This window comes from Loxodonta africana, chromosome 9 (assembly GCF_030014295.1).
Source record: "Loxodonta africana isolate mLoxAfr1 chromosome 9, mLoxAfr1.hap2, whole genome shotgun sequence".
NCBI lineage: Eukaryota > Metazoa > Chordata > Mammalia > Proboscidea > Elephantidae > Loxodonta > Loxodonta africana.
This window is the reverse complement of record NC_087350.1, coordinates 83,609,678-83,626,784: the sequence shown is the minus strand read 5'-3', so window position 1 is coordinate 83,626,784 and position 17,107 is coordinate 83,609,678. Positions and strand designations below refer to the sequence as shown.

Genomic DNA, 17,107 nt, shown 5'->3' with positions numbered 1-17,107 from the left:
AACTTCCAACTTTCTACATTCTCTTACGGGATATAGTAGACAACTATTGTTTTGGTCTGCCCAATATACTTGCGCCTTTCTTTTTGTTAAAGAATCATGTCTTTACTCCCAATATCAGTCCATGCAGCTGACTCTAGGACTCATTTGACTCTAGGAATGTGTACATAATCTACTTCTGGACAAAGCTGGAGCTATTGGGAAAAAGGCTCCCATGATGCTGGGGTCGCTAAGCTAAAAGAATATGAGGCTGGAGATGCTGGGGTCAGTTTACCATCCCATAGGGGAGGCTTACCTAAGAATGAAGTAAACACTGAGGAAAACAGAACAAAGAGACAGCCGCCAGCCCTGATAATGTTGTTCTGGAACCCCCATTAGTTTGAGTCACTTGCAACCAAACAAGTCTTGACTAATAACCACTTGTCAGCTAAGTGACCTTTTGGTAGATGCTATGCCTACCAAGATGTTTGTTATAAAATGTGTTCTGGGGATCCCGGCCGGCAGGATGGTGCCATCCACATTGCTGCACTGCTTCTCCTGGTTGCTGGCCCTGGCCTGGCTCTCGAGCGGTCTTTCAGCTCGGTCAAAGTTCTACATTTAAGAGCCGCCGAATAGCAAGCCTGATTGGCTGAAAGTTGGACTCACCTTGGGCACCACAGTCTTCCTCTGGGTCTATCTCATCAAACAACATAATGAAGATGTTTAAGAATATAAAAGAAAAAATGGGTTGGAATAAACTATTGAAATACCAATATATTATCCTCCATATTGTGATTACAGCAGTTCCTCTGGATTCACCAATCTTTTGATTGTAAATGAGAGAGAAGAAGTTATATGTGAATGTATATTGTCAGCATTTGTGTGTTGCATCATTAAGTGAAAAAAATAAAAATACTTCTGTATTCGTCAGAAAATGCATATCGTGATAACTAGCAGAAAATGTTAATTCTAAGGTATAGTATTGGAAGTATTTCAATATGAAAGGTACATGGTGTTAAGTGTGTAAGTTGAAAAATTTAATAACAGAAGTTCAATGTGAAAAAAAAGTGTTCTGTCCATTTTGTTGTGTAGGGAAGAGAGTACTGGCTGGAATTTAGGGTTCCTTAATCCTGCCTTTAACACTTACTAACAGTGAAACTGAACAAATCAGAGAAATAAATCTAAACCTCAATTTCTTGTCTTTGAAATAGATATATGACTGTCTTAGTTATCCAGTGCTGCTGTAAGTGCTACAAGTGGATGGCTTTAATAAAGAAAAATTTATTCTCTCACGGTCTAGGGGGCTAGAAATCCGAATTCAGGGTGCCAGCTCCAGGGAAAGGCTTTCCCTCTCTGTCAGCTCTAGGGGAAGGTCCTCAGTCTTCCCAGTCAAGGAGCTTCTCAGCACAGGGACCCCAGGTCCAAAGGATGCAGTATTGTCCTGGCTCTTGTTTCTTGGTGGTATGAGGTTTCCCTATCTCTCTGCTCATTTCTCTTTTTTATATCTCAAAAGAGAGGATTGATTTCAAACACAAACTAATCTTATAGTTTGAGCCCTGCCTCATTAACATCACTGGCATAATTCCACCTCATTAACATCATAGAGGTAGGATTTACAACACATAGAAAAAATCACATCATATGACAAAATGGTGGACAGTCACACAATACTGGGACTCATGGACTAGCCAAGGAAACACACATTTTTTCAGGGTCACAATTTAATCCGTAAAAATGACTATATATGTGTTCCTGAATTGTACTGAGAATCAAGTAAGATCACACATGTGAATTGTAAAATGTAAAATGCTTTAGACATGTAAAGAATTATCATTACTATATAAGATAGACTTTCAGGACCTAGAGAGATTCTGTCTTCATCTTCATAGCCTGACTCTGTGTGTGTGGGGGGGGGGGGGGTGGAATGGAAAGGATACTGCCACATTGTCCTTCAAAAGACTGTATTAATTTGCACTTTCTTTGTAAAAGTATCCATTTTCCTATACCTAACCAATGTTGTTTTATCAGTTTTTAAAATATTTGCTAATCTGGAAAAAAAGCAACTAATTGCCACATTTTAATCTTGTGAATGGTGCTTCCTGGGTGGTAGCTGGAGATGTTTTAAAAAATCTTCCAAACCAGCATCCCAAAACCTGCACAGAGAGCACAGTAGCAACTGCTTTTCTCCTGCCCTGGCACAGAGTTGATTGCTCAGCACGGCAGTTAGATATAACAGTTGGCTGGAGGCCTATACAAGCTGTTGTGGCAATAGAAAAGGACACTCCTCCCCTTCTGCTCATTTGCTGAGTGAATGAATGAATACACACTCCCTGTGAAATCATGAACCTGTGAAATCAAGGCCCATTGACCCACATTTCTCCAGACCCATGGCAGCCACACGCCCCTCGGTGCCTTTTTATTTTTTTTTACATTTTATTTACTTTGTTGTTGAGAATATACATAGCAAAACATACAGCAATTCAACTGTTTCTACATGTACAGTTCAGTGACACTGATTATATTCTTTGAGCTGCACAACCATTTTCACCCTGCTTTTTTGAGTTGTTCTTCCCCATTATCATAAACTCACTGCCCCCTAATCTTTTGAGTTGCTGTTGTTAGTTTGATTCCATGTAGATAGTCTTAAAAGAGCATAATTCTCAAGGCATTTTTTACTAGTTAAGTTAAACTACTGTTTGGTTTTAAGAAGACTTCAGGGGATGTTTTTGGTTTAAGATTAAAGGATTATCTCAAGGCAATAGTTTCAAGGGTTCATTCAGTCTCCATGGCTCCAGAAAGTCTGAAGTCCATGAGAATTTGAAACCTTGGTGCCTTCTGAAATCACTGCACAATCCTCTTGTACCCCATTCTTCCAGAAGTACAAATCAGGGGTGGGAGACCCATCTACAACACTTAAAATGTAACAGTGTGATTAGAGGACAAGTTGGATAAAATCATTTTCTGCTCTGTTCTCTAGCCCTTTACCTTCTCAAAACACTATCACAAACATTATTTTGCTTGAGGCTTTTGAAAACCCTAAGAAGTAGATAGCATTAGCCCAATCCTACAGTGGAGGAATTGGAGGCTCAGAGAGGTAAGGCAAGTTGCAAAAGCTACACAGTGAAATCAGTGGCAGAGACAGGACTAAAACCAAAATCATTTGCCACCTAATCCAGTGGCCTTTCCTCAGTTCACCCCCTTTCATGGTGGGATCAGGACTCACAAAGGCCTGTCATATACCAGGAGGTTCATCGTAGGCACAGGTAGGTCTGTTAAGGTCATTTATTCCTCTGGTCCTTTTAAAGCTCTCTCTCCTTGGCCAGGAGTAACTCTAACACCAGATCCTGTGCTTGTGACCAAAGAGCTCCCTCACCCTTCCCAGCTACTTAAGAATCAGGCAGGAATCACTATCCCAGCTCCTAGTTCAAGTCTTAACATTACAGAGTGTTTTTATAATGGAGTTTTTCTACTACTCATTCAGCTGAAATAATCAGTAAGTATCCATAAGACGGAAATTTCTGGCCCCAGCCAAGAGATTTTATTTCGCCAATTCTCCTTAATATAGGCCAGGTGGGAGAGGGTGAGGGCCAGAATAGGCAAAGGATGAAACATGGTTCCAAAATTTGTAAAGGAGGTGGATGGGAAACCTTAGTGGTTCTAGAAAGGAATGTCAAACTGTAGCACTTTACCCAAGCCGTCAGGCCTTGAGATGCAAAGGGCCTGAAAGACATCTTTCATCTTCCGTGTGCTTATTTTACTTATTTATTTATTTTGAAGGCGCCTGGCTGTACAAGGGTTAAAAATGCTTGGGATTTCATTTCTCTAATTACTTAGAAGACCATCTGTGCCCTGCTTTGACACACGAGCCCCATGCTGATCTGGCTGGGCCTTCCTTTCTCCAGCCTTCCCCTCTCCCCATTCCCAACCATCTGGCTGTGGGATCACTTTTGTCAGGGAGGAGGGCTGGAAAATGGAGAAACCCTTCCCTCCCAGTTATCTCTCTGATACCCTGGGACTACCATCAGAGGACCATTTGACAGAAGTATACCCTTCCCACCAACAAACATCCAAAAGCTGCATCTGGGTGGAGGCCTACTCTGGCTGAAGAAGTGAAGATCTCCTTCCCTCCTCCCCTAGGGAAACTTTTGCAGCTTTATCTCTCTTTTGCAGACCTGCCTTAAGCCGAGTCATCAGCGTGAGCATGAGAATATTTTTAATATGTTTAAATACAGGTGAATAACATTACAACCATCACGTGTCTGTCAGTTTGTTATACCGTGGTGGCTTTCGTGTTGCTGTGATACTGGAAGCTTTGCCACCGTATTTCAAATACCAGCATTTTTATCAACTTCTGCAGTCTGAAACTGATCAAACATACAATCAGGATGCATTGATAATTACTAGAGATCGGAATGTGAAAGTTGGAAACAAAGAAGAAGAACTGGTAGTTAGAAAATACGGCCTTGCACGTGAACCTCACCACATGGAGTACACAGGCAACAAATCAACTACATCTGTGGAAAGAGATGACAGAGAAGCTCAGTATCATCAGTCAAAGCAAGGCCAGGGGCACTCTGTGGAACAGACCATCAATTGCTCATACGCAATTTCAAGTTGAAGAAAATTAGAACAAGTTCACAAGAGCCAAAGTATGACCTTGAGTGTACCCCACCTGAATTTAGACGCCATCTCAAGAATAGATTTGGTGCACTGAACACTAATGACCGAAGACCAGGTGAGTTGTGGAATGACATCATACGTGAAGACAGCAAGAGGTCATTAAGATAGGAGAGAAAGAAAAGACCAAAATGTATGTCAGAAGAGACTCTGAAACTGTCCTTGAATGTTGAGTAGCTAAAGCTAAAGGAAGAAATGATGAAGTAGAAAAGCTGAACAGAAGATTTCAAAGGGTAACCGGAGAAGACAAAGTAAAATATTATAATGAAATTTGCAAAGACCTGGAGTTAGAAAACCAAAAGGGAAAAACAAGTTCGGCATTTCTCAAGCTGAAGAAAAATTCAAGCCTCGAGTTGCAATATTGAAGGATTCTACGGGGAAAATATTAAACGATGCAGGCAGCATCAAAAGCAAATGGAAGGAATACACAGAGTCACTGTACCGAAAAGAATTGGTCAGTGTTCAACCATTTCAGGAAGTACCATATGATCAAGAACTGATGGTACTGAAGGAAGAAGTCCAAGCTGCACTGAAGACCAAAACCAAACCAAACCCACTGCCGTCAAGTCAATTCTAACTAACGGCAATGCTATAGGACAGAGTAGAACTGCCCCATAGAGTTTCCAAGGAGCGCCTGGTGGATTTGAACTGCCGACCTCTTGGTTAGCAGCAGTAGCACTTAACCACTACGCCACCAGGGTTTCACTGGCAAAAAACAAGACTCCAGGAATTGACAGAATATCAACTGTTTCAACTAACAGATACAGTGCTAGAAGTGCTCACTTGTCTATGCTGAGAAATTTGGAAGACAGCTACCTGGCCAAACAACTGGAAGAAATCCATATTTGTACCTATTCCAAAGAAAGGAGACCCAACCAAATGTAGAAGTTATCAAACAATATCACTAATATTACACACAAGTAAAATTTTGCTGAAGATTATTCAAAAGCAGTTACAGCAGTACATTGACAGGGAACTGCCAGAAATTCATGCTGGATTCAAAACAGTACATGGAACCAGGGATATCACTGCTGATGTCAGATGGATCATGGCTGAAAGCAGAGAATACCAGAAAGATATTTATCTGTGTTTTCTTGACTATGCAAAGGCATTCGACGATGTGGATCATAACAACTTATGAATAACATTGCAAAGACTGGGAATTCCAGAACACTTAACCGTGCTCATGGGGAACCTGTACTTAGACTAAGAGGCAGTCATTTGCACAGAACAAGGGGATATTGAATGGTTTAAATCAAGAAAGGTGTTTGTCAGGGTTGTATCCTTTTACCGTACTTATTCAATCTGTACGCTGAGCAAATAATCTAAGAAACTGGACTACATGAAGAAGAACAGTCATCAGGATTAGAGGAGGACTCATTAGCATATGCAGGTGACACAACCTTGCTTGCTGAAACTGAAGAGGACTTGAAGCACTTACTGATGAAGATCAAAGACCACAGCCTTCAGTATGGGCTACACTTTGACATAAAGAAAACACAAATCCTCACAACTGGACCAATTAAACAGCAACACAATAAACAGAGAAAAGACTGAAGTTTTCAAGGATTTCTTACTTGGATCCATAATCAACATCCATGGAAGCAGTAGTAAAGAAATCAAAGGACTCATTGCATTGAGCAAATTTGCTGCAAAAGATCTCTTTAAAGTATTAAAAAGCAAAGATGTCACTTTAAGGACTAAGGTGGGCCTGACCCAAGCCATGGTGCTTTCAATCGCCTCATGTGCATGTGAAAGCTGGACAATGAATAGGGAAGATGAAAGAAGAATTGATGCCTTTGAATTATGGTGATGACGAAGAATATTGAATATACCATGGACTGCCAGGAGAATGAACAAATCTGTCTCAGAGGAAGTATAGCCAGAATGCTCATTAGAAGCAAGGATGATGAGACTTTGTCTCACATACTTTGGACATGTTATCAAGAGGGACCAGTCCCTGGAAAAGGACATCATGCTTGGTAGATGGTCAGGGAAAAAGAGGAAGACCCTCAACGAGATGGACTGACACAGTGGCTGCAACAATGGGCTCAAACATAGTAACAATTGTGAGGATGGCACAGGACTGGGCAGTGTTTCATTCTGTTGTACATAGGGTTGTTATGAGTCGGAATTGACTCGACAGCACTTAACAACAACAATAATATTACAACAGAATTCTAGAAATAGTGGCATACTGATTTTGTTAAAATTTATTCTCTATAATGAAAAATCATGAGTAAAAAAGGTTTTTTTCAGATTCCTATTTACCACTAGAAGGAAACTAACTAGTGGTAGGCTGTTTGGAAAGAGGAGAAAGTTGATTTAAGCAACTGGACTTTTTTGTCTGTTTTTGCCATTGAGCAGCAATTATCCTTCAACTTCATCCGTTCTTCCCCACCCTCCCAAGAAGCTGGAGAAGAAAAAAGACAGCTAACAATGAGGGCAAGAGGCTAGAAGAGGAAGAAGGTTGCCTCAAAGGGTGGTTCACTTTTCTTATCAACTTCTCTCTTTTGTATACATCACTTTTCACTCTACCCAGTCACTTTTCAGAATAAGTCTACCTCTCCTCTCTCAGCCTCTCAGAGTGCCCCCTTCATTACTGGAATAGGCTATGCTACTTGGTCTAGAGCTTCCATGTGATTGGGGCAGAAAGTGCATCAAGTGGGGCCCTGCTTTTTCCTCTGTTTTAGGAGAACACTACTGTGTTTCTGAGTGTGATGCCCCCAGGGAATCAGCATGAGTTCAGACTTTTTTTTTTTTTTATTGCTCTTAGGAGCTTGAAATGCTCCTCTTTTCCTCGTAAATCTTTGAGACTGAGTTATAGTCACATAAGGTCTGGTCACCTGAGGTCTGGTCAGCTGAACAACAACTACTTTCTGGGAGACCCCAGGGGTAGGGACAGGGGCCAGAAATCGGGAATGTGTCTGAAACACTGAGTAATGTGTTATACAAATGCTAATTTAAGGGACTATTTTTAGGACCTGATATGGACAACACAGAATTCAGCTCTTTGCCTTGCCAACAGAAGTTTGAGGGGCCTTCATAGATAAGCAAATCTGATTCTCTCTTACAGGTGAGGAAACGGAGACCACCCCTTCCCTCAAAAAGAAGGAAAGGCAAGACGACCAGCCTCAGTAGCAAAAAGGGCAAGAGAGCCCCTGATGGGGGTAGTGTTGTACAGTGGTTTGGAGCTCCAGTTTGGGTGCCAGATCACCTTGAGTTTGGAAGCCAGTGATGTTGGGAAATCATTTTCACTCTCTAATCCTGTTTCCTTCACTGTAAATTGGGGGTAATAACATTGTCTATTACATAGAACTATTATGAGAATTAAATGCAAAGATGGACATAAAACACTATGCTTGGAACATACTAAGCATTTGGAAAATGGTTAATATGTGTTTCATTAGAACATGCTTTTTTTTTTTTTTTTAATCAGTAACCGAAGAAATAGAGGAAATAGGATGCCACTCATTTCCAAAGATGCTCTGGCTGTTCTGCAAACCTAAGTTACTTAGATAGGATATCTGAGTTACTCAGGAGACCCAGAGCAGGTAATTACTTCTTTCTAATAATGGAGAAACTGAGGAACAGTACAAATTTAATCTTCTGCATGGTGTAGTAGAAAGAGTATGGGTTTTGAAAGGAGGGTTTGGACCTGAGTTCAAATGCTATTTATACTGCCTAACCCATTGCTGTCAAATTGATTCTGACTCACAGCAACCCTATAGGACAGAGTAGAACTGCCCCATAAGGTTTCCAAGGAGTGGCTGGTGGATTGGAACTGCTGATCTTTTGGTTAGCAGTTAAGCTCTTAATCTCTCTGAGATGTTAATACCTACCACACAGGGTTATTATGAGGCACAAATAAGATGATGTTTGTGAATGCCAAATACATACTAAGTTGTGGTGGAATCTATTGTTTTTGCCTGACCTAGTATCTAATCCTCTTTTTTCTAGTAGCATATTTTGATTTTCCTTTAGGGAACTACTCTTCCCCCAATGCACACTGCAATGTCAGTCAAGGTTCCTGGCCAAGTGGGCATCTGACCCAACTTAGGCCAGCCAGACCCTTGTCAAATTTCCCGTGATTTGAATCCTTTGCAGAGTGAAACAAAAATGGAAAATGGTTGGGGCTGGAGCTGATTCATCCCAATGGCATCATCCTGAAGAGACTATCTAATAGTTTTTGCCATCTAGATCCCTGGAGTCACCTGGTTCTTACCTTATCCAAGGCTTGGTGGTTCAGCTCTTATTTTGAGACAGTGAGCATTCCCATGTCCTTCCAATGAATCCCTTTTTCCATATCATGTTAGCCAGAGTCAGTTTCTGTTGCTTATAATCTTAGAACCCTAATTGCTGCACAGGTGCTTGATAAATGTTTGTTTTCTCCTCTTATCTGCCTATCTGCTCCCAGTTATCCCCCTTACTCTCATGACCTTCACACATGTAGAATATTCCAGCATTTCAGGCCAACCTAAGCAGTGGCCTTTTGCAGTAGTCAGGCTGGAATTAGTCTGGGCTGTTGAATTTACTTGTGGATCCTACTTGGAGTTTACTGAGCTTCCAGGATATATAGATAGTTTTTCAACGAATTTGGGAAGTGTTCAGCCATTTATTTCTTTGAATATTTTTTCTGCTCCTCTCTCTTATCCCCTTCTGGTACTCCCATTATGTGTATGTTGGTGCGCTTAATGGTGTCCCACATTTCTCTGAGGCGCTGTTCATTTTTTCTTTCTGTTCTTCAAGTTACATAATCTCTATTGACCTATTTTCAAGTTTACTAATTATTTTTCCTGTCAGTTCAAATCTACTGTTGATCCTTTAGAGTGAATTTTTTTATCTTAGTTATTATACTTTTCAACTTCAGAATTTCCATAGGTTCTTTTTCATAATTTCTATCTCTTTATTGGTATTCTCTATTTGATATGACATTGTGATCACAACTTCTTTAACTTCTTTACTCATGGTTTCCTTTAGTTCTTTGAAATACTTAAAATAGCTATTGTGAAAAAAAAGAAAAAAAATTTTTTTTTTTTTGAATTTTTATTGTGAAGTCTTTGTTAAATCCAACATCTAGTTGCTCTCATAGGCAGTTTCTATTGCTTTCTTTTTTCCCTTGGTGTATGGGTCATACTTTCCTTTTTCTTTGAGTGTCTAATTTTTTGTTGGAAACTGGACATTTTAGATAATATATTGTAACAACTCTGGGTACTAGACCCTACCACCCTGCAACTTGTTATTGTTATTTGCTTGTTTACCTGTTTAGTGATTGGCTGGATTATTTTAATGAAGTCTGTTTTATTTTTATTTATCCTCTGTAGTGTCTGTCTCTAATGTTGCTCCTCAAGGGGCAGAGCCTTGGTGTGTCCCCAGTCACCATGGGATTATAATGGTTTTGACTCTCATGGCTCTTTCCTTGATCACACTCAGCTGTTAAGCGCCACTAATTGCCTGCTGATTGTTCTAATGTTTTCAACAATGCCAGGTATAAATTGCTTCACAGGCTAATCCAATAAAATTTGGGGTCCTTGAAAAGATAATTCCTGAGGTCAGCATTTGAGATTTGTTTTAACTTCAGGAAGGATCTTCTCAGCTATCTCTTTTCATTTTTCTGGAAAACTAGCCAGCCTACAGTTTAGCCTATTTCTCCAATGAATCAGTCTTCTCCCAATTGCTTTTTATCACAATTTCAACTGGTTTTGAGAGCTCCCTTAGGCTTGAACTTCTCCAGGTTCTGTTGCAAGTGAAGCCAGTTCCTTTGGGGAGAGATTGGAGCTCTCTGTTCTATGACCTGCTTCTCCCCTGGAAAGAAATCTCTGAGTCATAACTCTGGTGCTGGGGGTGGGGACAATGATCCCTTCCCTTTGAGTGACACCCCCACTTTAGAAGCTGAGTGGTTGGTGGATGGAGGAGGAAACAGCTCCAGGCGTCCTTGGCTTGCCTCTCTTGGCGTGAGCTGAGGCAAAGGCAATTAGAGTCCCAGTTTTTTTTTTTTTTCCTATGCCCAAGATAGAGCCTCCATCCCAAGTGTGGGGGCTGGGTAAAAGAAGGAAACCTCTACCTCTCAGCAGCACTCACCTGAAATTTAGCCTCAGCAACAAGTAACTGTGGACAGGATGAGAAATGGTGGTGTCCTGCTCCTCCCAGTGGATGACTTGGGGGCCAGGCCATCTGCTCATGCTGCTTACTTGTATCCTCTGTTCATGCTTGATCCTGACAGTACCATTTCCATCTTGTGAAGGACTAATGCTGGGGTCACTTAATTTTATGACTTCCTAAGTCTGAGCTCATTATGGGCTGTTCTGTCCATGTGGTTGATGTCTTATAGTCAGGCATTCCATTTCTACCATGGCCCAGAAGCATGATGATATTTTGGATTCCCTAGTAACAATTTCATCTCAGGCCCAGTGTCCAACTGTCCTGGAATTGGTTGGATGATATTCTCCTTTCCCCAGTGTGGTTGTCCAGGTAAATTGTAGTAGATCCTTTAAGGAAGGAGTGGGGGCATCATTACCATATATTTTGCCCTGATGTCACAGGGTCCTTTTTCCTGGCCTCTCCTTCAGTCATTGTGTTCAGGGCTTCTAACAGGTTCATCCTGGTTTGAACCCCTGCTAAGAATTTGCATTTCTAACAAGTTTCCAGGGATGCTAATGCTGGTGGTTAGGGACCAACTCTGAGAACCACTAAATCCCCAAAACTAAACCTGTTGCCATTGAGTCAATTCCAACTCATAACAACCCTATAGAACAGAGTAGAACTGCCCTATAGAGTTTCCAAGGAGAGCCTGGTGGATTCAAACTGCCCATCTTTTGGTTAGCAGCCATAGCTCTTAACTACTACACCACCAGGGTTTCCCTGAGAACCACTAACCCATTGCCATCGAGTCAATTCTGACTCACAGTGATCCTATATGACAGACTAGAACTGTCCCATAGGGTTTCTAAGAAGCACCTGGTGGATTTGAACTGCTGACCTACTACGCCACCAGGGTTTCCTGAGAACCACTAGTTGAGCCCAAACAAAACAAAACAAAACAAAAACAAAACAAACTCATTGCTGTCGAGTTGATTTCGACTCATAGGAACCCTATAGGACAGAGTAGAGCTGCCCCATAGGGTTTCCAAGGCTGTAAATCTTTACAGAAACAGACTGCCACATCTTTCTCACACAGAGCGCCTGGTGGGTTCAAACTGCTGACCTTTTGATTAGCAGCCAGGCACTTTAAGCACTGTACCACCACAAAGGCTCCTACTAGTAGAGCCAAAAAACAAAAACCAAACCCAGTGCTGTCGAGTCAATTCCGACCCATAGCGACCGTATAGGACAGAGTAGAGCAGCCCCATAGAGTTTCGAAAGAGCGCCTGGCAGATTTGAACTGCTGACCCTTTGTTTAGCAGCCGTAGCACTTAACCACTTTGCCACCAGGGTTTCCACTAGTAGAGCAGTGATTCTCAAAATTTATTATACATATGGATCACCTGGGGATCTTGTTAAAATGTAGATTCTGATTCAGTGTATCTGTGGTGGAAATGCAAGTTCTCATCAAGGTTCGAACTGGAATTAACCAGTTCAAAGCCCTGATTGTGTTCCAGTCTGAAAGCTGGCCTTTATCCAGAAAGTGAGTAATAGATCATGATTCATCCTCTTGATGTTCTAACCTTAATTTTTTTTTTTTCAATTGTCTAGATTGAGTAATATCCTTGTTCACTGCCTTGCCCATAGGAACACCGTATACTATCAGACATCTCCACAGCTCCCTGCAGGTCAGGCCACTCACGCTGCCATTCCAACCTCGTTGGTCATTATGAAAATTGCATCTTTGTTTTTTAGTTTAAATGCTGCCATCTGGACTCATTATTTTGGGATCCTATCATTCCCGTGAAGCCCTGGTGGCGCAGTGGTTAAGAGATAGGCTGCTAACCAAAAGGTCAGCTGTTCGAATCCACGAGGTGTTCCTTGGAAACTCTATGGGGCAGTTCTACTCTATCCTATAGGGTCACTATAAGTCAGAATCAACTTGACAGCAATGGGTTTTTGGTTCTGGTATCATTTCCAGAAGGAGCCCTGGAGGCACAATGATTAAGAGATTGGCTGCAAACCGTAAGGTTGGTGGTTTGAACCCACCCAGCAGCTCCACAGGAGAAAGATGGGGCACTCTGCTTCCATAAAGATTACAGCCTTGCAAAAAACTTGAAAGCAGAGACTCAAACAGAGATTCGCACAGTTTCTCTTTGTTAAAGCTATCCACTTGTGGTATTTCTGTTATGGCGGCACTAGATAACTAAGACAACATCTTTTTTGGTATTCTCTGCTTTCAGCCAAGATACCTCTGACAACAGCAATGATGTCTATCCCTCTTCTAAATTTGGCTTCCCTGTTGATGTACTGCTGCAATTGTTCTTAAATTATTTTCAGCATACTTTTACCTGCACATATTAATGATATTATTAGATGATTTCCACATTCCGTTGGACCACCTTTCTTTGGAATGGGCATGTACACGAATCTCTTTCAGTCAGTTGGCCAGTGTCATGGGTTGAATTGTGTCCCCCAAAAATGTGTGTCAACTTGGCTAGGCTGTGATTTCCAGTATTGTATGCTTGTTCACCATTTTATCATCTGATGTGATTTTCCTATGCTTTGTAAATCCTATCACTATGATGTTAATGAGATGGATGAGAGACAATTATGTTGATAAGAACTATAAGACTAGATTGTGTCTTAAGCCAATCTCTTTTGAAAGATAAGAGAAGCGAGCAGAGAGACATACGGGACCTCATAACACCAAGAAAGAAGCACCAGGAGCATAGTGCATCCTTTGGACCCAGGGTACCCACACTGAGAAGCTCCTCAACCAGGTAAAGATTGATGACAAGGAGCTTCCTCCAGAGCCAAGAGAGAAAGCCTTCTCTTGGAGCTGACACCCTGAATTTGGACTTGTAGCCTACTACACTGTGAGAGAATAAATTTATCTTTGTTAAAGCCATCCACTTGTGGTATTTCTGTTATAGCAACACTAGATAAGTAAGACAGCCAGGTAGCTGTCTTCCAAATTTCTTGGTATAGACAAGTGAGCACTTCCAGCATTGCATCCATTTATTGAAACATTTCAACTGGTATTCCTCAATTCCTGAAGCCTTGTTTTTTGCCAATGCCTGCAGTGCAGCTTGGACTTTTTCCTTTAATACCATCAGTTCTTTATCATATGCTACCTCCTGAAATGGGTGAACATCAACCAATTCTTTTTGGTACAGTGAGTCTGTATATTTCCTCCATCTTCTTTTGATGCTTACTGCATCATTCAGGTTTCTTTTGCCCATAGAATCCTTCAAAATTGCAACTTGAGGCTTGAATTTTTTCTTCAGTTCTTTTTCCTGGAGAAATGCTGAGCATGTTTTCCCTTTTGGTTTTCTAACTCTAGGTTTTCTCAAGCCGTTCTTTGCAGTCTTCTAGTCAACTTTTACTTCATCATTTCTTCTGTTTGGTTTAGGTACTCTATGTTCAAGGGCAAGTTTCATAGTCTCTTCTGGCATCCACTTTGGTCTCTTCTTTTTAACAACCTTTTGCTTTCTTCATGTATGATGTCTTTGATGTCATCCCACAACTCATCTGGTCTTTGGTCATTATATCTATTCTAGGTATTTCATATATAAGTGGGATCATATAATATTTGTCCTTTTGTGACTTGTTACACTCAGCGTAATGTTTTCAAGGTTCATCCATGTTGTAGCATGTTACTAGGACTTTATTTCTCTTTATGGCTGAGTAATATTACACTGTACCTACATAACACATTTTGTATAACTGTTCATCTGTTGATGGATATTTAGGCCGTATAACTTCCTTTTTAATGGCTGCATAACATTCTCTCATATGGATTATCCAGTTGATCCTACATTATTGGACACTGATGTTGTTATACATCAGTGACTTAAAGTAGAGACTCAAATGGTAATATCAAATCTTGGATTGACACAGCAGCAGATCAAAGTTTTGCTGACTTGACACAGGACTCAATTTCCATGTTCTCACACTTAACTGTGTATACTGACATTTCATCATCTTTGGACAAAGGAGCCTTTTAGATCTAACATGCTATCTTGGGAACCAGAAAAAAACATCTGGCACTCAACCTGATGGGCGAACCAAAACAAAGCTGAAAACATTATCCCTCAATTTTTCTCTCCAAAGGAGCCTTTCCAGATTCCCAGCAGTTTCCTGGCCAACTTGTCACAGTTAGCAGCGCCTGAAGCAAATGAAACCATGGAGGCTTCTCATGATGTTCTGGGCTAGTAGGATGGGTTCCTGGGCCTTCTTGCTACACAAGTACACAGTTTCACCGGATGTCTCCACTCTGCCTCCCATAAGTGCTAGCCTCTACTTCCTCAGGTAGGACAGCCATGTATGGATGCACACTTTCTACACTAAAGGGCCTGGCTGAGGGTCCAAAGAAGGCTGAAATCTAGCTACACTCAGTTTACCGCGGTGTTATGCCCTGGCACTGCAACCACCTTTTTCTATTGTTCACAAAGGCACAGTTTAGCCTAGGGACTAGCCTTATCCTCGAGGCTCTCTGAGACTATTTGTCTATTGTAATTGTCTCTTTATGTGTTTGTTTTCCCTCTGAGCTTCTTGATGGGTGGAACCTGGTCTTGTTAATCTTTGTTTCCAATGCAGCACTGGGCTTGGTGTATAGTAGACCTCAGTGTATTAGCTGAACGGATTACTATGGACAGTGCTCTTTAGGCCCAGTGCCAGGACAGTTTACCCACACCATCTTTTTAAAAATTTAGAAAATTAATTATCTTTTACTCAGGCTATTCTTGCAGTATGACTCTTGCCATGCTTCCTGTTGTACTTTTCCCCTAGATTTTCACATCTAGTTCTCCAACTCTCTTGTTGATTCTATGAACTACCCAATAACTTGCTGGGGTTGGTCATTGCATCTGTCCTCACAGACCTATTCTCAGTTCTTCTGAAAACTACATTTCCCTTTCACTTGCCACCTGAATTATAGCTAAAACCCAAAACCAAATCCATTGCCATCAAGTCAGTTCTGTCTCTTAGGGACCCTATGGGAAAAGTAGAACCGCCCAATAGTGTTTCCAAGGAGTGGCTGGTGGATTCGAACTGCTAACCTTTTTGGTTAGCACTCGTAGCTCTTACGCAGGGCTCCAGACTCTAGCTATATTCAGCCAATGGGAGGCACTGGCAGGAGTTTGGAGGGCGGGAGGACGGGAGAAGCCAGGGTAGTTCTTCATTCTTTTCTCTTTCCTCTGTGGGGGCATTTTCCAGCAGTTGCTGCACATCCCACATGGTTTCCACTTTTTCTCCCTCAAAAAAAAAAAAATTTTTTTTTGGTTCCAGGTCCTGCTGCTCATCCCCCTCCAGCTAAGCCTTTCTCCCCCAGGAGCCACAGTATATAGTTTGGTGCACATTCTTTCAGCCTTTTATCTATTCTCATTTAAACATATCTGTTTTTTTTGTTGGTCTATGTATCATCTATATATTTATCTTACCTAAAAAAAAAAAATTTTTTTTTTTAATCTATCTAAAACTGAAAAGATAAACTGGAAGAAAATATTTGTAACCCGTATAATAGACAAAGGGTTAATATTCCCAGTTCATTAAGAACCTTTACAAATCAATAAAGAAAAATATAATGATTCAGTAGAAAAAAATGAGAGTACCTTGTCAAGAAGCAATTTACCAAAGAAACACAAATAGCCAACATATATGTACGGGTACAAAATACATTATCATTTAACTTGCTTTTTTATTTTACAATGTATTGTGATAACCAAAAAAACCCAAACCCGTTGCCATGAGTCAGTTCTGACTCATAATAACCCTACAGGACAGAGCTGGAACTGCCCCATAGGATTTCCAAGGAGCGGTTAGTGGATTTGAATTGGTGACCTTTTGGTTAGCAGCCAAACGCTTAACTACTGTGCCACCAGGGCCCCATATTGTGATAGTCACTGCTAAACTGCTTTACAAAAAGGTTCTACCCATTTATACTCTATCAACAGTGCATAAGAATGCTTATTTCTCCATCCACACCAGCATTGGTAGTAATTATCCTTTCATCTTTTGTCAGTTTGTTAGATGCAAAATGGGGCCTTGTTTCATTTTTAAAAATTATCAGTGATCTCAACAATAACAACAAAATAAATAAAATTTAGAAAAAAATAGACAAAGGATATGAATAGTCTATTCAGAGAAGAAAAATACAGACAACTAATAAACATATGAAAAGATGTTTGGTTGTTCCGATAATTAACGAAATGCAAATCAAAACAATGAAATTTTTTTTTCTTATCAGTCTTGCAAAAATGAAAAGCTTGATAATTTCCAAGATAATTTTCCCATGGGAGGCATTCTCATATACTGTTGATGGGAGGATACACTGGTGCAACTTTTTGCAGGACGATTTGGCAATATCCAT

At 40.8% G+C, this 17,107-nt stretch overlaps 1 pseudogene; it reads left to right on the top strand.

Annotated features, from left to right (window-relative positions):
- The first annotated feature begins 440 nt into the window (after window positions 1–440).
- Window positions 441–1,786, top strand: LOC100658472 (NADH dehydrogenase [ubiquinone] 1 subunit C1, mitochondrial-like; annotated as a pseudogene).
- The last annotated feature ends 15,321 nt before the right edge of the window (window positions 1,787–17,107 follow it).